This window comes from Cervus canadensis, chromosome 7 (assembly GCF_019320065.1).
Source record: "Cervus canadensis isolate Bull #8, Minnesota chromosome 7, ASM1932006v1, whole genome shotgun sequence".
NCBI lineage: Eukaryota > Metazoa > Chordata > Mammalia > Artiodactyla > Cervidae > Cervus > Cervus canadensis.
Window position 1 is genome coordinate 94,141,439 of NC_057392.1, and position 14,438 is coordinate 94,155,876.

Genomic DNA, 14,438 nt, shown 5'->3' on the forward strand with positions numbered 1-14,438 from the left:
TCTAGGTTGGTCATAACTTTCCTTCCAAGAGTAAGCGTCTTTTAATTTCATGGCTGCAGTCACCATCTGCAGTGATTTTGGAGCCCAAGAAAATAAAGTATGACACTGTTTCCACTGTTTCCCCATCTGTCTGCCATGATCTTAGTTTTCTGAATGTTGAGCTTTAAGCCAGCTTTTTCACTCTCGTCTTTCACTTTCATCAAGAGGCTCTTTAGTTCCTCTTCACTTTCTGCCATAAGGGTGCTGTCATCTGCATATCTGAGGTTATTGATATTTCTCCTGGCAATCATGATTCCATCTTGTGCTCATCCAGCCCAGCGTTTCTCATGATGGACTCTGCATATAAGTTAAATAAGCAGGGTGACAACATACAACCTTGACGTACTCCTTTCCCTGTTTGGGAACCAGTCTGTTGTTCCATGACCAGTTCTAACTGTTGCTTCCTGACTTGCATACAGGTTTCTCAGGAGGCAAGTCAGGTGGTCTGGTATTCCCACCTTTTTAGGAATTTTCCACAGTTTATTGTGATCCACACAGTCAAAGGCTTTGGTATAGTCAATAAGGCAGAAATAGATGTTTTTCTGGAACTCTTGTGCTTTTTTGATGATCCAGTGGATGTTGGCAATTTGATCTCTGGTTCCTCTGCCTTTTCTAAAACCAGCTTGAACATCTGGAAGTTCATGTTTTGCTGAAGCCTGGCTTGGAGAATTTTGAGCATTACTTTACTAGCATGTGAGATGAGTGCAATTCTGCAGTAGTTTGAGCATTCTTTGGCATTGCCTTTCTTTGGGATTGGAATGAAAACTGATCTTTTCCAGTCCTGTGGCCACTGCTGAGTTTTCCAAATTTGCTGACATATTGAGTGTGGCACTTTCACAGCGTCATCTTTCAGGATTTGAAATAGTTCAACTGGAATTCCATCACCTCCACTAGCTTTGTTCGTAGCGATGCTTCCTAAGACCCACTTGACTTCACATTCCAGGATGTCTGGCTCTAGGTGAGTGATCACACCATCGTGATTATCTGGGTTGTGAAGATCTTTTTTGTACAGTTCTTCTGTGTATTCTTGCCACCTCTTCTTAATATCTTCTGCTTCTGGTAGGTACCTACAATTTCTGTCCTTTATTAGAATTATAGAAGTATGATCCAAATTTCTATCTAAATATAAAGGTGTTTAGGGAAACTCTAGATAACACTCCACTTAGTAAGGAGAATGTGTTCCAAGCATCTGTTACTAAGTTAGTTGTTTGGAATCTGTCGTCTAGAAATAACATTGTATACAGTAGTTAAGTTCCCTAAATAGCCCACACATGACCTCTTTAGTTCTGGGTTCCGGATTAGGAGCTTTAGGTTGTGTAAGATGGAAAGAAAGCGTCCCTCCCATTCTCGGGATCAGTTCCCTTTAGCACTCTTCATTCTTGTTGTTGCCGTCCAGTCGTTCAGTCGTGTCCAGCGCTTGTGACCCCATGCTGCTACTCTGCACCTTTCCTGAGTCTCCCTCCTGAACCCAAAGGGCATACAGGAACTAGGTATTTGCCTCGAGCAAGCATCAGTGCCCAACTTGTGAGCAAGAAGAATTTTATCAGTAACCACCAAAGAATAAGCACGCTTCAGATCACACACAGCCTTCTGCCAGTCCTGGCATTCACCCCTTCAGCAGAACCGGTGTGACCTTCATGTTGGAGCAGCGTGGCCATGGTCACGCAGGGAACAGAAGTCCTGCGGGCTGTGATAGGTGTCAGCCGAGTATAGCTCTGCTGTGTGCTAGGCACACATCTGTGAGCTTGGCACGCACCTTTCTGAACCTCCTCAGACTTCCCTTCTGCTGCCTTGTAGGGCTCTGGTGATGGTGGAGAAGCACCGCATTTTCTCCAATTATCCTTTATCTATTTTAACTAAGAGTTTTCCCTGGTGGCTCAGTGGTAAAGAATCGGCCTGCCAAGTAGGAGACATGGGTTTGATCCTTGGGTCAGGAAGATCCTCTGGAGAAGGAAATGGGATCCACTTCCTTTCCCAGGTGGCACCAATGGTAAAGAACCACCTGCTAATGCAGGAGACATAAGACACAGGCGTTTGATCTCTGGGTTGGGAAGATCCCCTGGAGGAGGGCGTGGCGACCCACCCCAATATTCTTGCTTGGAGAATCCACTGGACAGAGGAGCCTGACAGGCTAGAGTCCAAGGGGTCGCAAAAAGATTTGGACACAACTTAGTGAATAAACAACAACAATGGAAATGGCAGTCTTTAAGCTGATGCTTAGTCACCAATAAAAGGAGAAGATGGCCACCATTTTCTGTGGGTTTATTCATGCCAGACACTATGCTTGCTCTGAATTACTGGTGGGGTAGGTAACAAAACAAAGTGAAAACAAAGGAAAATCAGGCAGAATGTGGAAGACTGCCTGTGAACCTACCTTCCCTGCTCTCTACCCTGCCCTCCCTGTCCCAAAAGTTCTCCAGAAAGATGATCATGCTTTCATAGCTGCTTCTTGTCCTCTACTCTGATTTCCAAAGTGAAAAGAAATTTGTAACTGATGTCACCACAGTAGTGGTTGAGACTTTCACAGGAGAGAGAGAAGAATGGAAAAAAGAAAACACAGTCTGTAAGTACTGCCTTTTAATATAAAAAATTGTTTTAGTTTTTTTTTTCAAAAAATATGTAAATGAATCCTAAAACTAGTGAAAAGAGACACAATACCTACATCTAAGGGAGACTCCCCAATGACAAAAAAGCTGACCCTATTAAATAAAAACCTGCTATAGTATTTACCTGAATTTGGCGTACTCCAACAAATTAGGACTCATCCTTTCTCTCCTTCATTGAATTTTAAAGATGAAATTGATCTTTAAGTGTCTTCTATGTACCACATTTCCCTTTACCACCAAACTTCAGTCCATGAAAGACCAAGGAGACCCTCCCTTTGCTGTGAAAATTTAAATGAAAAGAATGCAGCTCTAAAATGAGGTTTTTCCTTTGTACATCACTGCCTTTCATCGGCCCGTTAAGCTTCAGAACACGGGTTCCAACTCTGTTTACTCTGAATATAATTGGAAAGTCTTGATCAAGTTCAAGTGCCTCGCATTCATTGATTCACTCATTCACTGATTCATCTGTTCTTTCTTTCATTAATTTAATAAATGCTTATTTACTCCCTCCAAATGCCAAAAATAGAGTCCCCCTCTTAGGAAGATTATAGTTTAAAGAGATGGCTATTAATCCAATAATGACACAAACAAAACTTAGATTTCCAACATGAGAAGAGTTCACAGGAGACAGACAAGATTCTAAGTAAGGTAGGGGTATATGACTTGGTCAGGGAATGATGGTGGATTTAATATGTGAAGGATAAGTCAGAACAAGAGGAAGAATGTTGCAAAAATTGCAAAAGTTCTCTTATGGAGGAGGTGGAGGGCATGACAATCTCAAGTGACTTGAAAAAGGCCAATGACTAAAGTTCAGACAATGAAGGGAAAGGTGGTACAAGAAGAGAACAAATGGGGTCTGGAGGATATGTTGAAAATTTCAGACTGTGTCCTATCAGCAAAGCAACTGATGAGGGTTTATAAGGAGAGTGTAGAGTGATGAAAGATTAGATTGGTGAGAGGCCTGGAGAAGACGCTCGTGGACCAATCAGTGTTACTAAAGTAGTTCAGATGACAGCTAATGGTAGCTTGGATTGATGTGGCACTCGTGTGAAGGGGGAGAAGTCAGCAGATTCAGGATATATTTGGGACGCAAAATCATCCTTACTTGATGCTGGGTTGAAAAACAGAGGTTCAAGGGAGAGCGGGGGATTTCTGGCCTATAGTAACAGAGAGAACATTAGAAGAAGAGTTGGTTTGGTGACAGAAAAAGTACACGGGTTCGGTTTTAAGCACATTAAACCTGTAATGTCTCTAAGGCTTCCAAAAGGCAATGTCAAATAGGCAGGTGAGCACCTTTTCATCAGGAATATTTTTGAATAGAGAGATGAATTTTTGAGAACTAAATGGACCCACAGAGATCTGAGTAATCTCTCATTTACTCCAAAGATACCCTTAACAAATATTTTAAAACTTACATGGACAATGAATTCATTCATTCAATCATCTAAATAATATTTTATGGGATTACTTCTGTGTAGTAGGCACTGTATTAGGCAGCGGGAATATTATGCTAAGTGGCCATTATTTCTACTCTGAAGATGTAGTCAGCAAATATTTGTGAACTTCATACTGCATGCTCGGTCCTGTGTCAGCAGTAAGTCACAGAGTGAGCAAAGCAGCAACGTCTGTGCCCTCTTTGAGCCTATACACTAATACAGAGAGAAGATAAACCAGTGGGCAACAAAAGCCTCATGCAGGCACAGCTGAATATATTGCATGCTGAATAGGCAAGGGAGGACTGAGCTTATAAGATAGTTTATAAGCAAAGAAGAAAGCTTATAGGTTTGGGAAAAGTGTGGTGTTTATAAGCTGGAATTGTTGACTTCAGTTATGGAAACATGTTTACCAGAGTCAGACTGCTCCTGACTGGCTGATTCTCAGAAATCTGTTCACTGGATCGAAGCTGCCACTGATTATCTGATTTTCAGCCTGATTTTTAACATTTGATTGCAGGGGATGTTGCTGACATTCTTTCAGAAATGTGTGCACTTTCACAATCAATCACTCACTGACTAAACAAGTTTAACACAGGCATACCTCATTCTATTACACTTCACTTTATTGCATATTTTACAAATTCAAGGTTAGTGGCAACTTTGTGTTGAACAAGGCCCTTGGTGTCATTTTTCCGATAGCATTGGCTCAGTTTATGTCTCTGTGTCAACATTTGTTCATTCTCATAATATTCCAAACTTTTCATCATTATTATATTTGCTGTGATGATCTGTGACTAGTGATCTTCGATGTTACTCTGGTAGTTGTTTGGGGCCCCACAAAGAGGGTCCATACGAGATGACAAATTTAATCAATAAATGCCGTTGTGTTCTGACTGACCTGCCGATGGACTCTTCTCCCATATCTCACCCTGTCTTCAGGCCTCCCTTTGCCATGAGACACAACAATATTGAAATTATGCTAATTAATTACACTTCAGTGGTATCTAAGTGTTTGAGTGAAAGGAAGGGTTGCACATCTCTCACTTTAAATCAAAAGCTAGAAGTGATTAAGCTTAGTGAGGAAGGCATGTGGAAAGTCAAGGTAGTTGAAAGCTAGGCAGCTAACACCAGTTAGTGAAAATGTGAATGCAAAGGAAAAGTTCTTCAAGGAAATTAAAAGTGCTGCTCCAGTAAACACATGAATGATAAGAAAGCAAAACAGCCATATTGCTGATATGGAGAAAGTTTTAGGGCTCTGGCTAAAAGATTAAACCACCCATAACATTCCTTTAGGCCAAAGCAAAGGCCTTAACTCTTTTTAATTCTGTGAAGGCTGAGAGACATGAGGGAGATGCAGAAGAAAAGTCTAAAGCCAACAGAAGTTGGTTCATGAAGTTCAAAGGACGAAACTGTCTTCCTTCTCAAGGTGAAGCAGTGCCTGCTGATGGAGAAGCCGCAACAAGTTATCCAAAAGGTCTAGCTACAAGCATTAGTGAAGGTGGTACACTAAACAGTAGGTTTTCAGTGTTGATGAAAACAGCCTCTATTGGAAGAAGATGCCATCTAGGACTTTCACAACTAGAGAGGGGGAGTCAATGCCTGGCTCAGAGCTTCAGGGGACAGGCTGACTCTTGTTAGACACTAAGGCAACTGGTGGCTTTAAGTTGAAGCCAACACTCAGTTAACGTTCTGAAAATTTCTATGTCTCTTAAGACTTATGCTAAATCAACTCACCCTGTGCTCTGTGATTGGAACAACAAAGCCTAGATGATAGAACATCTGTTTACAACATGGTTTACTAAATATTTTAAGCTCAGTGCTGAGACATACTACTCAGAAAAAAAAAAAAAAAGGTCCACCTCCCAAGAGCTCAGATGGAGATAAACAATCAAATTAATGTTTTCAGGCCTGCTAACACACAACATCCATTATGCAGCCAATGGATCAAGGAAGCATTTCAATTTTCAAGTTCTATGCTCTAAGAAACACATTTTGGAAGGCTACAGTTGCCACAGATAGTGTAAGGATCTGGGCAAAGTAAATTGAAAATCTTCTGCAAAGCATTCACCATTCTAGAAATCATTAAGAACATGTATGATTCATGGGAAGTGGTCAAAATATCAACATTAGTAGGAATTTAGATGAAGTTAATTCCCACCCTCATGGATGACTTGGAGAGGCTCAAGATTTCGGTGGAATAATTAACTACAGATGTAATGAAAATAGCAAGAGAGCCAGAAATAGAGATGTGATTGCACTGATCCAATCTCATAATAAGACTTTAAGAGATGAGGAGCATAATGATGCTTCTCATGGATGAGCAAAGAAAATGGCTTCTTGAGATGGAATCTACTCTTGGTGAAGATGCTATGAATACTGTTGAAATGACAACAAGGCGTTTAGAATATTACACCAACTTAATCAATGAAGGAGCAGCAGCAGTAGAGTTGAGAAGACTGACTCCAATTTTGAAAGCAGTTCTACTCTGGGTAAAATGTTATCAGATAGCATGGCATGCTACACAAAAGCCAACTGATGTGGCAAACTTCATTGTTGCCTTATTTTAAGAAATTGCTACAGCCACCGCAGCCTTCAGCAACCACTACCCTGATAAGTCCGTAACATTTGACATTGAGGCAAGACCCTCCACCAGCAAAAGATTACAGCTCACTGAAGGCTCACGTGATGGTTAGCCTTTTTCATTAAGCAATAATGCATTTTATATCAAGGTATATACATTGCTGTACCAGACACAATGCTGTCGCATGTTTATTAGACTGTGATACAGTGTAAACATACTTTATGTGCACTGGGAATCCAAAAAACTAGTGTAACACACTTTACTGCATTATTGCCGGGGTAGGGAACTGATCCACAATATCTCTGAGGCATTCCTGCCCTGGTACCGATTATCATCGTTTGCTATAATGAGCAATCAGTTATTTCCTGAGAGGGTGAAAACTTTATATTTCCAAAACCGTAAAAATAATTCAAGATAAAAGAAATAGAAATGAAACTCCTGTTACATTTGAACAGCAAAAGGAAATGAGGCAGAAATTCGTATGAATATTTGGGGAAAGAGTTCCAGGTAGATGGAAAAGCAAGTGCAGGGGCTCTGAGTCAAGCGGCTGCTGGACAAGTTGAGAAACGCCGGAAGTCAGAGCAGCTGAAGTATGATAAATTAAAGGTGGGGGCGGGGGAGGTTTGAGCTGCAGCAGGAAAAGTGGCCAAGGGCTGATCACATAGAGTCTTGTTAAGCAAGGCATGGAAGAGAAATTGATAAACCCTGGAATTTGATTGCATGTGGGATGTAAGGAATATTAAGAACTCAAGCATAAAACCCCAGTTTCTATTGTGGCCACACCACTCATCAAGACAGGTGCAATGTAGCTTCATGTGCTCAGATGCATCTGATTCTTGCAACCCAATGGACTGTAGCCCACCAGGCTCCTCTGTCCATGGAATTTTCCAGGCAAGTATACTGGAGTGGGTAGCCATTTCCTTCTCCAGTTTCACATGTGCTATGCTCAAAGAATATACGTGAAGACACAAAAATAGAAATAATTAAATACATTTAGGGTGGGCGGTCAGAATGCCTAGAGAGTACATAACAACTCCCGAGATGAGTGTGTGTCCTCCAGGCAGGCGTGGTCAAAGCAAGGAAGAGTATTGGTTGGGAGAACATTCCAAGCCAAGAATACAGCACGGAGGCGCAGAAATGAGAAGTGGCATTCTCAGCACGGAGAGCAAAACTCGAAAAGCACCCAGCAGGTCAGGATGCACATAGTAGGTTCACAGCTTTCTTGGATGATCAGGCCATACTTTGCCACTCAGCTCTCCTCCAAACTGTAGCACTAGATCATCATTTAAAGAATAGCTTCTTCTCCTAGATGTATGTTCTATGTCTATTCTTGACTAAAGCATCGTCTAAGGGCTGTGAAGAATTATCTAGGTGGTAGATTGAACTCAGAAGCTGAGTCTGAGTGAACCAACAGATATGGGGAAAAACAAAACAAATAAAAACCCTGAATATTCTTCCCTATTCATAATATCCTGCAGGAAAGAAATGAAAAGTCATCAGACAAATCATCTCTATTTCCCTACGAATTTTGATAGATAATCTGAAGAATGAGAGTGTAGCCCAGACAGCATGCAGTGTTCACTGAAACTCCGAGTCACTGGAACCTTAATTAGAGGTTTATATATGTTTATTTTAGATTTGGTGTATTTTTTTAATCAGAATAAGAATAACCTAGGAAACAACATAACATTTTAATACTTCACAATTTACTCTGGTATTTTTCAGTTCTGTTATAATCTTTAATTGTGAAAATTAGTGGAAAGAAATTCTTGTTTATAATAATTTGAGTTCTCAAGTTTACATAAAATTTTAATACTTCACAATTTACTCTTATATTCTACAGTTCTGTCATGATTTTGAATTATTAAAATTAGAGGGAAGAAATTCTTATTTATAATAATTTTAGTTCTCAAGTTCAGCAATTTTTCTTTTATATAAATGATGATCCTGTCCTTTATCCTAAGATTTTGTTTTGGAACCTGCAGATTAACTTGAAAAGAAAAGGGCTTTTTTTTTTTTAAATAAAAATTTTCTAAATGCAAATAAATTTTGCCTATTTCTTATACTTTTGCCATAAAAACAAGTGAACATGTCCATGGTGACATGTGTGATAGTTCATCCAGCTATCAGGTGTTAAATTCAGGTGTCACAGATTTAAATAGCATAAGGAATCCATGATTTCTTTTTGAGAAAAAAAAGAATTAAAATCTCATTAAGAAAAGGAGCAAAATCAGATTATGTCTTGCTGACTGAGCCACTATTTTATGATCATCTGCTAATATATATTATTATCAAAATAATTGAAAATTCATTTTCTGGGCATTTTCCATTTAATTATAAATATTTGGTTTTAAAGTTCAGTTACAGTAGAAATAAGAGATTTCACATATGAAAGTACAGCATTTTGCCTGAAACGAAACACGATGAAACAATTTGTCTCATGAACTTATAAAAGCTAATATTAATGGGCATGTTTCACACATTGTGCTAGATTCGTCACATATGACTCTCATCTAATTTCAACGCAACTCAGAAAAGTGATTATTATAAACTCAAAAGCACAGAGGAAGAGAACGATGCTCAGGAAATTTAAGTAACTTGCCAAATTTTACAGATTTGTTAGCCTTCTCTCTACCTTCTATAATGAGAATATGAATGGACAAGAAATGACAAGACGAGAAATTTTAAAATACACAGGATGAGGATTCAGAAACCTAGGACAGAAGTATCCTCATCCCATTAGGACCTGAACAAATAATATTCTCATCAACACCATGTGCTATCTCTATTTGGAAAACAACATATAAACAACAACATAAAATCTTTTATCCATTAACAACGTATCTCTGACGTCATTTTTGTGGATGCCTCTGGTTACTATTCTAAGTAGTAGATTAAGGGGGTAAAGGGTAAACCTGAAAAAAAAAAATCTCTTTGAGAAAAAGTTTAAATTCTATGGAGGAATTTTTAAAACAAACTTTGTCAAACGTAAGAGGTAGAAAATATTTCCTAGTATCAATACATCACAATGAAGTGAAGTGAAAATCACTCACTTGAGTCTGATTCTTTGTGACCCCATGAACTGGAGTCTGCCAGGCTCCCCTTCTATGGAATTAGGCAAGAATACTGGAGTGGGTTGCCATTTCCTTCTCTAGGGAATCTTCCTGACCCAGAAATCAAACCCAGATCTCTTGCATTATAAAGGTAGATTCTTTACCATCTGAGCCACCAGGGAAGCCCCAATATATCATAAAGGCTATTTTAGTCTACCATTTAATTGCTTTTTAAAAATTAATTTTAGCATAATCAAATAATCAACAAATAAATCTCAGGAATCATTCTGGCACCTTACTGTATTCACAAGTAGTTTGTAATGTAAAATATACTACATTTTTAAGTAACGTTGAAAGCTAGCAGTTGAAAATACGTAGAAAGACTAATGGAGAAATTAAACAATTCTTACTTAAGTAAGTTCTTCAAAATCCATTTATATACATACAGGTAATACACACTTTTAATGTCTTTCAAACTGCAGGTGGCGGCAACACTTCACAGTATCCACTCTGCTAAGCTACACCAGATTTATAGAAGCACAAATGTCTACTGAATATTCACTCTGTTCATCCCATAATCTGGAAAAGAAAATGTGCTACTTTTGTATGTGGAAGGGTGAAATTTGATGTTATTCTTCCTATCAAGCAAGAAACAGACTATTAGGGTTGTGGTATACACAACATAAATGTTCAGTAATTACTATTTTTGATCACCAAACCAAATACAATTTCACAATTTTGATCAATTCAGTGAATGTACATAATCTTATTTTTCCAAGAAAATTGAGTAACAGTGTATTATCAAATAACGAATTATAGGCATCCCTAAAGATTAAGCATATAATTAAAAAGAGATCCTAAAATCTGATTTGCTATTTCTCACTTAAGAGAACTAAAATTATTCAGAATCACGCAGGAAATCTCTTCACTGTGGTCATTCGTATGTTGCACCATGATCATCTTCACAGATAATATATAGGCAAAGCCATGGCACACACATGGAGTCAAACACTTCCAGAATTGCTGATTCCAGGTCGTCAAGCAAGGGTGAGTAGTTCTGATCATGAAGAAGAACAGCCCACCATTTAAAATAGGTTTAAGATGATACAATGACAGGAATTAAAAAACTGTAATTAATATTTTATAAAGAATGGTGACAGGAAGAGGAGCAAAAGTAAGGGAAATACAATGTAAAATATAGAGAATCAACTGTATCCTGTATTGGTCATTTTCAATTCAGGCTGAATGTTCAGTGTGGAAAGATTTTTTAAAGTACCAATGCAGAGGCCTCATTTATAATCATTGAAGACACAATTCCTAGAAGAATTCCTGGGCCACTGTACTCTTTGTTACCAGTATTTCCAGTAATATAAATGCTCACCTATTACTGCAAACGATTTCATATTCAGTGTTGACAAAGTAACAAAAGATTTATTTTTAAGTCCAGATCCCAAATTTAGCATTCAAAATTTCAGTAATTTGGCTCTGATTTTCTTTATAAACTTCCTGGCAGTCTAAGCCCTTTATATCACAAGCCCACTCATGTCCCTTGGGGATCCTTATGCAGATCCTCAGCCTACCATCTTTAACCCATATTTCCAAAGTACCGACTGACTGCAAAATCATGATGACAATAGTGGTATCATCTGTCCCTGGTGACTCAGTGGTAAAGACTGCCCCTACCAATGCAGCAGATGCAGGTTCGATCCCTGGGTTGGGAAGAAACTTGAAGGAGTAATGGCAACCCTCTCCAGTATTCTTGCCTGAGAAATCCCATGGACAGAGAAGCCTGGCGGGCTATAGTCCATGGGGTCACAAATAGTTAGACACAATTTGGTGACTAAACAACAGTAACACCTATACAGTTGTAGAATTCTTTAGAGCATTTTAAAGAACTTCCACAGAAAGCCTCAATAGAAAACCAAGAGTTTCAATTGTGTAATTTGTACATGACCAGGTACAATCTCCATACATTGAAGTTATAGAAAGTGAGAAGTAGAAAAACGACTTTTTTTCTACTTCATGTCTACAAGTCTTTTCATCATCAGTTCAGTTCAGTTCAGTCGGTCAGTCGTGTCCGACTCTTTGTGACCCCATCAATTGCAGCATGCCAGGCCTCCCTGCCCATCACCAACTCCCGGAGTTTACTCAAACTCATGTCCATTGAGTCAGTGATGCCATCCAGCCATCTCATCCTCTGTCGTCCCCTTCTCCTCCTGCCCCCAATCCATCCCAGCATCAGGGTATTTTCCAATTTCATCATAGTTGACATAAAAGACTATTAATAAATATGTGAAATGCTCAATGATGATGAATAAATTAATAAATTATGTTTCACACATCACATAGTATTCTCTTTTCTTAAAATTAGATTGTAATTTAGATTAAAATAGAATACATAGATATGTGGTTAGACACAGGACTGGAAAATGTCAGTTTTTATTCCAGTCCCAAAGAAAGGCAATGCCAAAGAATGTTCAAATGACCACACAATTGTACTCATTTCACATGCTAGCAAGGTAATGCTCAAAATCCTGCAAGACAGGCTTCAACAGTATGTAAACCAAGACCTTCCAGATGTGCAAGCTGGATTTAGAAAAGGCAGAGGAAACAGAGATCAAATTGCCAACATCCGTTGGATCACAGAAAAAGCAAGAGAGTTCCAGAAAAATATCTACTTCTGGTTCACTGACTACACTAAAGCCTTTGACTGTGTGGATCACAAAAAACTGTGGAAAATTCTTTTTTTTTTTTTTTGTTTTTTTTTCCTTTGGAAAATTCTTAAAGAGATGAGAATACCAGACCACCTGACCTGGCTTCTGAGATACCTTTATGCAGATCAAGGACCAACAGAACCACAAATGGGACAATGGACAGGTTCCAAATTGGGAAAGGAGTACGTCAAGGCTATATATTGTCACCCTGCTTATTTAACTTACATGCAGAGTATATCATGAGAAACTAGGCTAGGCTGGAGGAAGCACAGCTGGAATCAAGATTGCCAGGAGAATATCAACAACCTCAGATATGCAGATGACACCACCCTGATGGCAAAAAGCAGAGAGGAACTAAAGAGCCTCTTGATGAAAGTGAAAGAGGAGAGTGAAAAAGCTGGTTTAAAACTCAACAATCCAAAAAACTAAGAGCATGGCATTTGGTCCCATCAGTTCATGGCAAATAGATGGGAAAACAATGAAAACAGTGACAGATTTTATTTTCCTGGACTCCAAAATCACTGCAGACAGCAACTGCAGCCACAAAATTAAAAGACACTTGCTCCTTGGAAGAAAAGCTATGACCAACCTAGACAGGATATTAAAAAGCATACATTACTTTGCCAACAAAGGTCCATATAGTCAAAGCTATATGGTTTTAGCAGTAGTCATGTATGGATGTAAGAGTTGGACCATAAAGAAGGTTGAGTGCTAAAGAAGTGATGTTTTTGAAATGTGGTGTTGGAGAAGACAATAGAGAATCCCTTGGACTACAAGGAGATCAAACCAGTCAATCTTAAAGGAGATCAATCCTGAATATTCACTAGAAGGCCTGATGCTGAAGTTCCAATACTTTGGCCATGTGTTGAAAAGAGCTGACTCATTGGAAAAGACCCTGATGCTGGGAAGACTGCAGGCAGGAGGAGAAGGGGATGACAGAGGATGAGATGGTTGGATGGCATCACCGACTCAACGGACATGAATTTGAGCAAGCTCCAGGAGTTGGTGAAGGGCAGGGAAGCTTGGTGTGCTGCGGTTCATGGGGTCGCAAAGAGTCAGACATGAGTGAGCCACTGAGCAGCAACAACAAATGGATAGACAAGAAAGAAAATAAGTGCATCGTAGGAGGTAAAGGGAAATCAAGTTACTTGGCAGCAGTATGCAGAATTACGATCACTTTTGGTAAAATTGAAAATAATTACATGTGGATTGTGTATAAAAAAGAAAGAGAAGAGAGAAAAATACAAAATGTTAAATTTTCTATTTGCTCTAGCAGAAGCAGGAGCATGCAATTATAAAAGTAATATAAAACGCTTTTGGATATATCTTTAAAAGCACAACAAGCAGAATATTATTCTATATTATAGACCTATGTCAATTCTAAAATGAATTGTTTTCTCGACTTTTTTGTATCTAGGAGTCCCCCTGTAAATCAGATCTTGTCAATGAAGCATAGCTAGAAGTCTTTTAGGGCTTCTGGTAAATTATCTGCTGTTCTGTTAACAAGGGCAAATGTGACTGACTATTTTTCAGCTTACTTCTTCCTTTTTGGAATAAGATACGATGCCTAGAAATATTGCAGCAATCTTAATGAGTCAACAAGTCAATAGTCTAAGGATGGCAACTCAGATACTAGAAAGAAAATAGGTCTTTAATGATATGATGTAACTCTTATACTATCTATCTCTAAAATTCTTCAGTGAGATCATTATTGGGCTTATGAGATCATTTATTGCTTAAGGCACAAATATTTAGGTAGACTATAACAGGAAATTGAAAATATTGCTATATGATATGTCCATTTAGAAAAATTAAAATATAATTTGAAGTCACTCACAAACAGACCTTTAGACACACACAAAAAAAACAAGAAATTTTGGAAGAGTAAAAATTTCTGTTTTACAAAACACAAATAGAACACAAATTAAGACAAAGGGGAAATAAGTTGCAACATAAAAGAAGACACAGATAGTACTTATTTACAGTAAGGAAAGATCTTCTGCCAATAT